Source organism: Lemur catta, chromosome 2 (genome assembly GCF_020740605.2).
Source record: "Lemur catta isolate mLemCat1 chromosome 2, mLemCat1.pri, whole genome shotgun sequence".
NCBI classification, from domain to species: domain Eukaryota; kingdom Metazoa; phylum Chordata; class Mammalia; order Primates; family Lemuridae; genus Lemur; species Lemur catta.
This window is the reverse complement of record NC_059129.1, coordinates 107,329,107-107,341,147: the sequence shown is the minus strand read 5'-3', so window position 1 is coordinate 107,341,147 and position 12,041 is coordinate 107,329,107. Positions and strand designations below refer to the sequence as shown.

The 12,041-nt window shown below is 38.1% G+C and overlaps 1 pseudogene; it reads left to right on the top strand.

Annotated features, from left to right (window-relative positions):
- Nucleotides 1–11,064, top strand: part of LOC123633192 — a 155,307-nt pseudogene extending 144,243 nt beyond the window's left edge.
- Nucleotides 11,065–12,041: the final 977 nt, after the last annotated feature.

Below are 12,041 nucleotides of genomic sequence, written 5' to 3'. Positions count from 1 at the left end.
GTATACATGGACTGATGCTTTTATCACTATACATGAAGCTCTTTTACATCCCTTACCTATATTCAAGCATTCTTCCCCTTTTTTCAGTCTTCAAATACCCACTCAGTGCTAAAATTTGCTCTTTTTGCTGTCTTTCACATTTTTAAACATTTTTATATGTACTTATTTTGATTCTCATTTTTGTCTCACAGACTAAAATCTGTGAATTGTTTGGCATCTAAATCCCTGAATACTTTCCAAATGTTCTCCTATGAATCATAATGAAATTCAGAATACCGCAGACTCGGTTTCTGAAACAATGACACACAGATGTAATTAACCCAAAGACACAAGCACTGCTTCTCAGACTTCCCCATCTCAGTTACCGGCAACCAACCCTGCCAGCAATTCAGGCACAAACTCCCCCTCATCTCCTCCCTACCCACCTCCCTCTCCATATCCAAACCATCAGCAAATTCCGTTGGCTCTACCCCAAAATCCATCCAGATTCCAGCCACTTTCACCACCACAAGGGGCCTAAGCCACACATGTCTTGCCTGTAGCAGGCTCCAAATTAGTCTTCCTGTCTTCACTCTTACTTCCCTAAGGGCATTCTTAACAAAGGAGCCAGAGTGATCCCGTTCAATGCAATTCAGATTATGACACTGCTCTGCTGCAGTGGCATCCCATCTCATTCAGAGTAAGCACCAAAGTCCTGATAACCGTTCTCAAGGCCCTACATGGTCTGGCCATGTTACTGCTCTGCCTTATGTCTTACAACATGCCCTGTGCCTCTCTCCCTCTCTGCTCCAGCCATGCTGGCCTCCTTGCTTTTCCTGTATGTTCCCTCCTCAGTTCCTATACACTTGTTTCTTCTGCCTTGAATCCCCTAGATATCCACAAGCCTTGCTCCCTCATCCCCTTTAAGTATTTGCCCAAATGTCATTTTCTCACTGAGGCTAGCAAAGACCATCTTATTTAAATTACATCCTTACCACACCCAACCACCACCATTCCCTAACTCCCTTTGGATTTTATTTTTCTTCATGGCACTTACGACCTTCTAATCTACTATATAATTCACTTATTTCTTATGTGTGCCTGACTCCCATGCCCTAGAATGTAAGCTCCAGGAGGGCACTTTGCTTTGTGCTATATCCCCAGCACCTAAAAGAAGGCCTATCACTTAATAAACACTCAGAACATACATCCTGAATGGATAAATTTAACTAACATGTCAAGATGTAAACCTTTAAATACTCAGGGACAATTATACAACTACATAAATATAATTACATAAAAAGAAGCAATAAAAATCTTTGTGTACCAAGACAAACCATGTAGAGGTGAAACGTACTACACTGATTGAACCTTCAGGTTACCCAGGGTGATTTTTATAGAGTCGACTGAGCTTTGGTCATACCCAGGGCCCTGCCTACCCTCCCTGCGGCACAAGGCTCTCACTAAGTCCAGCCCGGTCTGCTAGGTGGCTCGCTTTATCCCCAGTCTCTCTATGCCATTATTAATGTGCCTAACATGCCTCTGACCGCATTCTACTCCCTGAATGTCCCTTGTTATTTCGTGACATTCCATGGGTGGTTTTCATGAGTCTTCTTAGGGTCTTTTTGTAAATGCCACCTCAAAACATTCAGCACCTTGCATGCCACTAGACATCTCACCACTCTGCCTCGCCTACCCATGCCCAGACCAGCCACGTCTTCCCTTCCGCTGGATGATTGTTCCTGTGCTAAGACTTTAACTTAGGTTGTTCTGTTTTGAAATTTAAGGTGATTCCCTTCATGTGCCCACTTCTAAACATATTCCCAAGGATTATGATTATTTTTTTAACAGTTTGGTATGAGGGCTTTATTAGTGTTACTATTTGCAGTGTAAAAAAAATCTTTCTCTATTGCTAACTTTTCTTGTACCTAGAGAATTCAAAAGAATAAGGATACACTCTAATTATTATTTCTTCTACACCTACACCATTCCTATTATTTTGTCGTAAAAAAAAAAAAACACAAAAACTTCTTACAGTGCGTATTAAGCTCTATGTATAAAGTGTTACCAGTCAGGAAATAATTATTGAGGAAAAGCAAAGCATTACTAGATGGCTGGTAAATACACACACGACGTGGAACAAGAGAATGATCTCTGAATTGATGGCCACGGATCCACAGGATGAAAAACATGCTCCAGCTCAGTTCCGTATCTGTAACATGACAATGGAAATGCCCATGTCCCAGGACTGTAGGAAAGATGAATGATAATTTGAGCAAGGTGCTCAGAGCCATGACTGGCATATAAAAGGTACTTAATAATTATGAATTTTTTAAAAAATACTCCAACTTAGAGCCTGACACATGGCCAGATATTTAACATTTATGTCTGTGTGCACGTACAAGGTCATGAATGCTTAACTCAAAGTCTGTATCCTTGATCCTTGTCTTGGAGAATCAACTGTGTATATTTTATTGTCTTTAGGATCCTACTCTGGTAGTGTTACCCCCATTCTTTGCATCTCTTAATCAAGGCTTTCACCTTTCCCCCCATATACTTCTCTACCCACACTTTTATAAACATCTACCCATCTCACCCATGTCTACTCACAGCCAGATTCTCCCTAGCTGCTTCTTTTGGTCAAACCTGATGAATTCCTCTTTGTCCATGCTGAAGAAACTCCCTCTTGTACTAATCTTTGTCAGAACTTCTTCTCATGTTTTGTCCTAAATGGATATGAAGACTAGATGACCACCTGTCAGGTCACTCCTGAGTTAAATGAGGGTGGCAGGGAGCCGCGGAGGGGAATGTCACTTAGGATCCTTGAAAATTAAATATTTTATAAAGTAACTGACTCTTTCAATGACACCTTGTCCTTTATTGTGCTCTCCCTTGGAGGCCAAATCTCACATTCTCCCAGTCCACAAGCAAGATGGAGCCAGCCTCGTCAATGCCTGGAGACACCTTAGTTCTCTAACTGACTCTCTAGGACTCTCCTGGCACTTTCCTCATTTGAAATCACCATTTGTCTATGTATTCTCTATGAACTCTTTGTAGTCTTCACAGGTAAATTCTATTGCTTTGGGGATATTTCTAACTTCTTCAGTGACTTAAGAAAGCTCAGTCCTATTTGTCCATTTACCCAATCCCTACCGTTAAGTATCAACTTCTATCTTAATGCACAGCGGTACCCCTACCCACTTATTCCTCTCCAACTGACTCCTTAGTAAAATCCTCACCACTGATACTTACTTCAAGAGTTTTGCCTCTTTCCAAAGGCATTCAGTTCTTCCTTTATCACCTGTACACTGGGACAGTGACATATCATCCAAATTTAGAGAGAATGAGAATATCCAGTGCCAAGTATATTGTCTCTAAATTTATCTTAATATCCTTATCTTTAATCCCAAACAGAACAAAGCCACAGAGAGTGCCATGCCCTCTGTGGCACGCCCATCACTGTGGCTATCGAGGGAATGGTGCAGGTCCAGGCAAACAGGAGACAGAACCAATGAGAGCTCATTAGTCAATTATCATATAAACCTACAGAATCCTCCTCTTTCCTATAATCCTTTCGGTACACCATGGCCATACAGTAGTATCACAGATTCAAAAGATCTGACTTGGAGTCTGTTAAGGGTTAAATTTTGCCCCACAAAAATTCATATGTTGAAATCCTAACCCCCAATACCTCTGAATGTGACCTTATTTGGAAATAGGTCATTGCTGATGTAATTGGTTAGGATGAAATCATAGTGGAGTAGGGCAGGCCCTATTGCAATATGACTACTATCTTTTTAAAGGGGGAAATGTGGAGACAGACAGACGGAATGCCATGTGAAGAAGAAGACAGAGATCAGGGTGAAGCCTCTATAAGCCAAGGATGGCAAAGATTGCCAGAAACCACCAGAAGTTGGGGGAAGGCTTCATAACCTCAGAAGGAACCAGCCCACTGACACCTGGATTCTGGATTCTGGCCTCCTGCACTGTGAGACAATAAATTTTTGTTGTTTAAGCCACCCAGTTTTGGTACTTTGTTACTGCAGTCCTAGCAAATTAATATAGAATTCTAAGCTCTACAATTTTCTCATTTCTAAAAGAGACATTGTAATTCTTATTACATCTACACCAATAAACAACAAATATATAGTGCTTACCAAGTGCCAGGAACTATGCTGAGTATTTCACATACATTAACTCATTTAATCCTTGCCATTTATTCCTCATCCCCTTTTCACAGCAGAGGAAACTGAGGCATAAACCAGTTAAATAAGTTACCCACAGTCACACAGCAAGTGAAGGAGCCAAGATACCAACCCAGGCAGTCTGACCAACACTACTCAGGAAATAACTATCTCACAAATCAAAAAGTGCCTCACAAACTAAAGAAGTCACCATCACCACATCATTTCCCTACTCAAGAGCCTCTATTTCCCTCAGCAAAGTGAACTACTTTCTCACCTAACAGTCCCACAATCCAGCTCTGGCCCACCTTCTCCATCTCATCACTCATTTCCTCTCTACATAAACTCTCCCTTCAGACTCACCTGCTCACCCTTGCTTGAGTACCACTCACACCTGTGTCCTTTATCCCCAATTTTACTCTCTCTCATGCGATTCCTTCTCTCCACCTGCTCCATACCCAACCTGGTACTTTTCTCACTCAAAGAACACAATGTTCTCTAATTAAGCCTTTCCTGGCAACTCCACAGAGATCTCCCCTGAAAACATACCTATGCATTGCTCAGTATTCTTTGAGAATTCAGGGATGGTACCAGCCACAAAGGTGCTTGTGTCATCTTATGAGATGACGGAAGAAATAAAATATTTATGCAAACCACTAAAGAAAAATGAAGTAACTTTGTAGGAGAATGACAAAGTACTATTGAAATTTACAGAGGATAGTTAACACTTCTGGCTGGGGTGAAGGAGGAAGGATGAACTGAGGAAGTAGTATGTGAATTGGGCCTTAAGACGGGATGAATAAGAATGTTTACAGCTTTAATTATCTCTACTATACATTTAGTATTAATTATATGCATACTGAATTATTTGAATATACATGTTATCTCCCTTTCTCACATTTATTGTTTCAGTCCTCTCTGGGTCCAAAAGGGATTTGAGGCAGATCTCACCTACTCACATATAAGCTGCTGGCAGGCAGGGCCTTGGTCTGCTTTGTCTTTCCTTTAGTGTTAAACCCCACTGATTACATGCAATATGGGCCTTCAAAAAATATGTGTGGAGGACAATAAAGGAATATGAGAAGGAAAGGGAAAAAAAAAAAGAGAACGTCATAAAAGGAGATGAGTGAATTCCCATGCTTTTTCCAAGACGTTTGCCTCAATCTGGCAGCCTCGCCATTTCTGCTTGCTCCTCTTCCCGTGTCTTTGCTCTGCTGGCTGACCTGCTGGCAATGCTTTCTCCCTTCCCCTTTTTGGCATAAAATCTCCTGAGGCCCAATTCATTCTTCCCCCTCCTAGCTGAGTATTCTCTGCCCTTGGAACCCTCTGGATCTCCTTCTTCTTGCAATCCTACTGCATGCATTTATCTCCCTTCAGCATTTAACTGTTCTCATAAAGTTTCATACTCAGTTGTCCTTCTCCAACCAGATTTTATATCTCCTCAAGGCCAGAAACCATGTCATAATTATTTTTCATGCCTCTCGCCTTCCCTCCACCCAGATATCCCCTCAAACACAGAAGTACCTGGCAAATACTTGCTGAATGACTAAATCCTTTCAGTATTTCTATTGCTAAAGTATAATGTTCTTTCATCTGACTTTTCAAGTTCAAAAGTACACTGGAAAAAGTTATGTATCAAAGCATTCATTCCCAAGTAACACAGATTTATCTTTTCTAAAACTTGCAATCACTGAATGGAAGGTCGGTTGCTTCACCAACAAGAAAAAAAAGGTGCAAGCACACAAAGAAGGATCTGTAAAATAATCACCCTAACACTGCTAGCTAAACTCAACTTCTTTAGGCACAGGGTTTATCGTTTTGTGACAGTTTGGTAGTATAAATACTGTCATTAATACCTTCCCCAAGAAAGAGATACTGGAAATAGTCCAACAATCTAAAATTTGCAAGATGAAATTTAATAGGCCAAGGTGAAACTGTACCTTTAAAGTTCACATAGCAGACACTCAAATACCATTTGTTAATTTGAATTTTATACAGAATAATTCTATGTAAGTCACATTAAGTCTAAAAATTTTAATGGTAAAAATCTTAGGACTCTAACAGAGCACATGGATAATAGGATAAATCCAACCTGAACAATACTCGTTTCCTCAGGAAAAAAATAGATTTTAAACTTTCACACTGTAATTTAAGAAGGAATAAATTGATAAAAGTAATAGATAGATTTCTATTTTGCTCCCTATTTCTCCTGGGTTCTCAGTAGAACCAACAGGCTGTAACTTTTAAAGACTAAAGGTAACAATAGAGGAGGAAGACAAAAGAAATAACCTCAAAACTAAAGGGGCCAGCAAAAGACACTCTTACCTAAGATAATTTTGTAGGTTTTCAGTGTTTCCAAAAATCGGAGTTCCTTTTGAGAAAGGCAATTGTGAAAAGCATTTCAAAATTGCTTTAAAACTACAGGCTATAAAACTAAGGTGAAACACTTAACTCTAAATGCCTACGACAGTGACTTTGCTGAGCTCCATTTCTTGGCACCCTCACACCCACTGACCCAGTGTCAGGTCACAGTGCATTTTCCAAACACCTTTTGCTGCATCAAAATGAAACTGCTTTCAAGATACTTCCACCTTAGTTTTAATATACCTGATTTTAATATTGAGAAAAAGCAGAACCATGAGCCTAAAAACCACAAGATTAATTCTCCTGGGGATTCCACCTTCCTTAACAAAATGAAACAAAGTCCACAATCTATTTATAAAAATACCATGATTGCTTTTAACCATAAACACTGCTGCAAGAAGCCTGGTATGAGAGAAGTTTCCAGATCCTCTCTGACATGGGCAACCTCCATATATTGACCACAAGGCAGATGAATGCCCCGTGCATTCATGTGACCACTGAGATCCCTTCCCTCCTGCTGCCAGTCTGGTTCTATCATAGAAAATGGGGTAGATAAAGGTAAAGATATGAATGACAGTCCAAATGGAATGCCATAGTTTGCTGTCAAGGCTGTTTTTTTTAAAGATTTTCTAGAATAAAAAAAAATATAGATGAGGATCTAAGGTACATTAAGGTGGTGATGGATGTGTCAATTAATTTGATTGTGGCAATTATTACACAGTGTATATCAAATCATTGGGTTATACACCCTGATGTGTATATAATCTTTGTCAGATATTTCTTAAATTTTTTTTTTAAATGATAACAAAAGGAATGTGAGGAAAAATGACCTGTTTGGGTGACAAAACATACAGTAGAGTACAAAACATACAAAGCATACAGCAGAAGAGTTTTGTACTGTTTACCTAAATGAAAGGTTGAAGGAATGTTACATATGATCAATATGTAATCAGGCAATAAAACAATAAATATTTTGTTCTAATAAAAATGCTAAGTAGAAAATGTAAAGGCATCTTTTATTTAAAACATTAAAACTAACCATTTCTTCTCCATTTATACAATTAAATCATTTTTAATTCTTAAGATTTTCAAATTCAGATGAGCAGAAGTCATAAATTAGAGCCCCAGAAGAAAAATTCTAACATCCCTTCAAAGCAACCTCATTTAAACCTTTCTAAACGGAGAAGAATTCGAAGGTCTCCTTCAGAAATCCATCCTAAAGGATAAAAACATTGAGAAAAACTTCCCTGTATTTAGCATAAATCCCTCTTGATACTTGCTTTAAGTCAATTTCCCCTTCTTTTTCTTGAGGGAAGATGGAAAACAGCTGTTCAACATTCCCTTCAGGCTACTTTTTTCCTTCCTGCCAGGACCCTTCCCCCCTTGGGAGAAATGTAAACACTGCAGGTGATTCCAAAATTATCCAAGGGGTTGGAGAGTCTTGTCCCATTCAACCTTCCTGGAATGATAGCAAACTGCAAAGGCCCTAAGAAAAGTTTTTTTCCCCAGAATTTGTGGAATTCTAGAAATCCATCGCTTATAGTCTGTCCTTAGATATATTCAAACAACAAAAATAGCAGCCGCAGCAAGTAGAAAAGTAAGTGTGGAGTCTCTTGTCACTCAGGCAATTTTCTGGATGTAAGTAACTTTAGAAATGCAATAACCCTTTCAATACTTCAATTTAAAGGTCTACTCTGTAAACAAAAGTACCCATTTCTAGTCAGTTACTTCTCTAAATGAGTAATCTGTACCAGATTCACAACGTAATCTGCAGATTACTACATTTGACACCAAAATTTATACATATATAAATTAACATTATATATAATGTTATATATATTATATATATATAATGTTGCTACCTCCTATTTCAGGAATTCCTAACAAACATCCTCACTTTTCTTGCAATAGCCATTTGACAGCAAGCTGATATGTTGCCTGCGTACTTCATCAATAAAAATATCACAGCCCCACAAGCTTGGTGAGCCATTTCCTTTTAAGAGTTAGGAAATGATGATTCAACTTTTTTGTGGTATAACTGGCATGCGTTAAATGCCTATTGCTTAGTATCTAAGTTCCTTACACATGAGGAAAACACAAAAGCCCTGATTTAATCAAGAAACAGCTTTACAACTTTATGGCATCTATGTATGCAATGAATGTTTCAAATGGAAAGATGTAAATGACAGCATTTTAAACTGACTGTGGATCTATTCAATTTCTACTAAAAGAGCACAAATATTAATTTAAACCCTTAGTATGATTATCCTGCTATCTTTCCACACTAACTGGAGAGAAGACAGGCACTAGTAAGTCTATAAATAGTACCAATAAAAAAGGTTTGTTTGGCATGAAGACACATACATTCAGTTGCAAACTCTTTATGATCCTAAGACAAAGCAGATGGACACAATCCACAATGGATATGACACGTATGCAAAACTGAAAGCTAACTTCATGTATGCCTTCTGTTATATTTTTTATAACAGGACTATATTTATATAATGGTTATAACTATCCCCAAATATAAAATGTCAAAGCAAAACATGCTTATTATCAGTATTGTTTGTAACTTCTACATATTACTGAAGAGGCAAATTCTGTTCTTTCAGCAATCGTTTACTACCATTTGATGACAACACTCACCAAGATCATGTGTACAGAATACTCCAAGGGAGTTGAAACAAATAGAAGGAAATCCACTGGTGATAGATACACATTAAAATTCACAGTGTTGTTCTGAATTAAAAACTGAATAAACTACTCCATTCAAGAAATAAACAGATGGCCTAGACAATCTTTTCTTCCCTTTCCAAATTAAAACCATTCCCTGTCTTCTTTGTGATCTCTAACAGGCTCTCTGAACACTTTTCTTCCAACAGGTTTATACTCTTTTGGGCATCTGAAAAAGGATCTGGAATCCACACCTTCAACAGGCTGGAGCTTGCCTACAAATGGCAGAAGTGAGCAACACAGTCAGTAAAGGGAAAAGACCTGAAGCCAGTGAGAACTGAACAATTGGCCTAGGGCTCTGCAGGAATTAGAAGAGGCTCCACAATGGAATCCTTACAAGGCATGAGAAGAGATACTGAGGAGTGGAAGGGGAGGGGGCTGCAGAAAGGGGATCTGTGCATAGCCAGTTACAGAATCCTGGGAAGCACAGAAACACTCTAGGGAGCTGACAGTTCATGGGCAGTACTGAGTAATAGCAGGGATAATAATCTACAGAAAAATGAGATGTAGGAGTCCTTAATAATATGAATTTGGAGTCACAAAAGAGAAAAGTAGAATTAAATGTCCAATTTAGGTTAATTTCATATTTAAGTTATGCCACTAATTACTTATAAAATGAAAAATAAGTCTCTTACCTTCAGAATTTCCATTCCATACCCCTAAAATGAGGTAAGACACCTCCTCTACATTGCTCTGCATTTCCACTAAGCTAAAATATGAAAATATTACAATTCTTTGAAAAAGTTAAAAGTATTAGGCAATTTTAAAATGCAAGTATTCATGTGGCTGTATGGTCAGTGGCTTTTCCTTTTCTTCAGTTATCTAAATGCAAATGAATTTATAAGCAGGAGTTTATTAATTCTAAGGGTCCCTCGTTATGCCATCCACAATACTTTCTACTTCTCTTTCTAGTTTGATTCTTTTCTGCAACATTTCACCATCAGCTAACCAAACCACTCTTCTATACATAAGTAGAAGTTGTGAAACACTGAAGTTAGATGATCAGAATTCGAGATTACATTTATTTACTATACACATAGAAAGATTTTAATGAATAATTATTTCAATTAAAAAATCCATTTAATGCAAATTATAAATTTTAAAAGTAAATTTCCCGTTAGAAAAGGGCATTAGAGCTGAGGAGACTTTTTCAAATATCCATTTCTAATTACTGCTATCACCAAATGGAAACATGAATAAGTCTGGGATTTTAGTCTCTACTTCCCATTCTAATTCACCATATGAATTTCATAGGAAAATAATTTTCCTTTTTGGTAGTATGGGCTTATACACTTGCCTCACTCCCATGTTGAACACTAACTTGAGGTCTAAAGAATTTTTCTGCGTCATTCAAACATCTGCTGATAATTTGGTGACACCCCCCCCATTGCCCCAAGTTTTATTCTATAAATCACTACAGAGGAAGATAACATTATTCCAAGATAAGAAAACCTAAAGGCATTTGCTATGGTTTGAATGTTTGTCCCATCCAAAACTTATGTTGAAACTTACTCCCCAGTGTGCCAGTATTGAGAGACAGGGCCTTTAAGAGGTGATTGGGTCATGAGGGCTCTGCCCTCATGAATGGATTAATCTATTCATGGATCAATGAGTTAATCAATTAATGGGTTATCATGGGAATGGGACTGGTAGTTCCTACAAGAATATCAAGAAAGACCTGAGCTAGCACGAACAGACACCTTGCCATGTGATGCCCCGTGCCACTTCAGGACTTCGCAGAGTCCTCACCAGATGCAGCCCCTTGACCTTGGACTCCTCAGTCTCCATAACTGTAAGAAATAAATTCCTTTTCTTTATAAATTACCCAGTTTCAGGTATTCTGTTATAAGCAACAGAAAATGGACTAAGATAACATTTAATATAGTAATAAGAATTGTCCTGTCCTCTGCTCAGACACATTCTTTCAGTAAGTTTACTGGTTGTAGAATCTCCTCAGGTGCCTTAGCCACTCCTTCAGAACGGCAAAGATCCAGCCCCCCTCAGTTAATGGACTAATGGCATCCACTACGATGAAGTTCCCTCTACCTACTTCTCCTCAAAGGCCTGCCACAAACACATTCCAGGACAATAACAGTATTTCTCTTTTTTATTTGCAGGGGGTACGGTGGGAACAGTAAAAAAGGATAAGAATATTTACTATACTTAAGATTCAAACATGTTTAGTATTTGATATATACTGCAACTACAACATGGTAGTCTTTTGCTAATTTCTTCACTCCTTTTGAAAATAAAGATCACCTATATATTAAAATCCAAATTTAAATATCTTCTTTTTTTCTTCTCTAATCAGTCGTTGAGATCATAACATTGAGTGAGATTGTAATTTCTTTCATGCAACACAGTGTGAGCCAATGCAAGTAAAACTAAATACCAAAATATTCTATAACAAATAATATTAAGAAAGGTATAAACAAATAATTTACTGTTTAATTACAGAATGCATTTTCATCTATGATTTTAAAACACTTTCAGAGATTAAAAAAGATTTTTATAACGAGGCACTAGCAAACATCAGTGAAGCTAAGAACTTCACCTGATGAATAACTAGCAGGTCCTCTCAGGGCAGCACTGCTAAATATTGGACTGGGCAGCCCGCCAATCTCATTGAAATTAACTGTATTAGCTTATTTGTGAACTAATTTTATAAATACTAAAGTAGATGCACACACAAACATTAGTCACTAAGATGGTCGTGACTTCACATAGCAAACCTAGCTGATTTTTTACCCAGTGTTTTCCGTCCACCAGGTCCCCAACCTC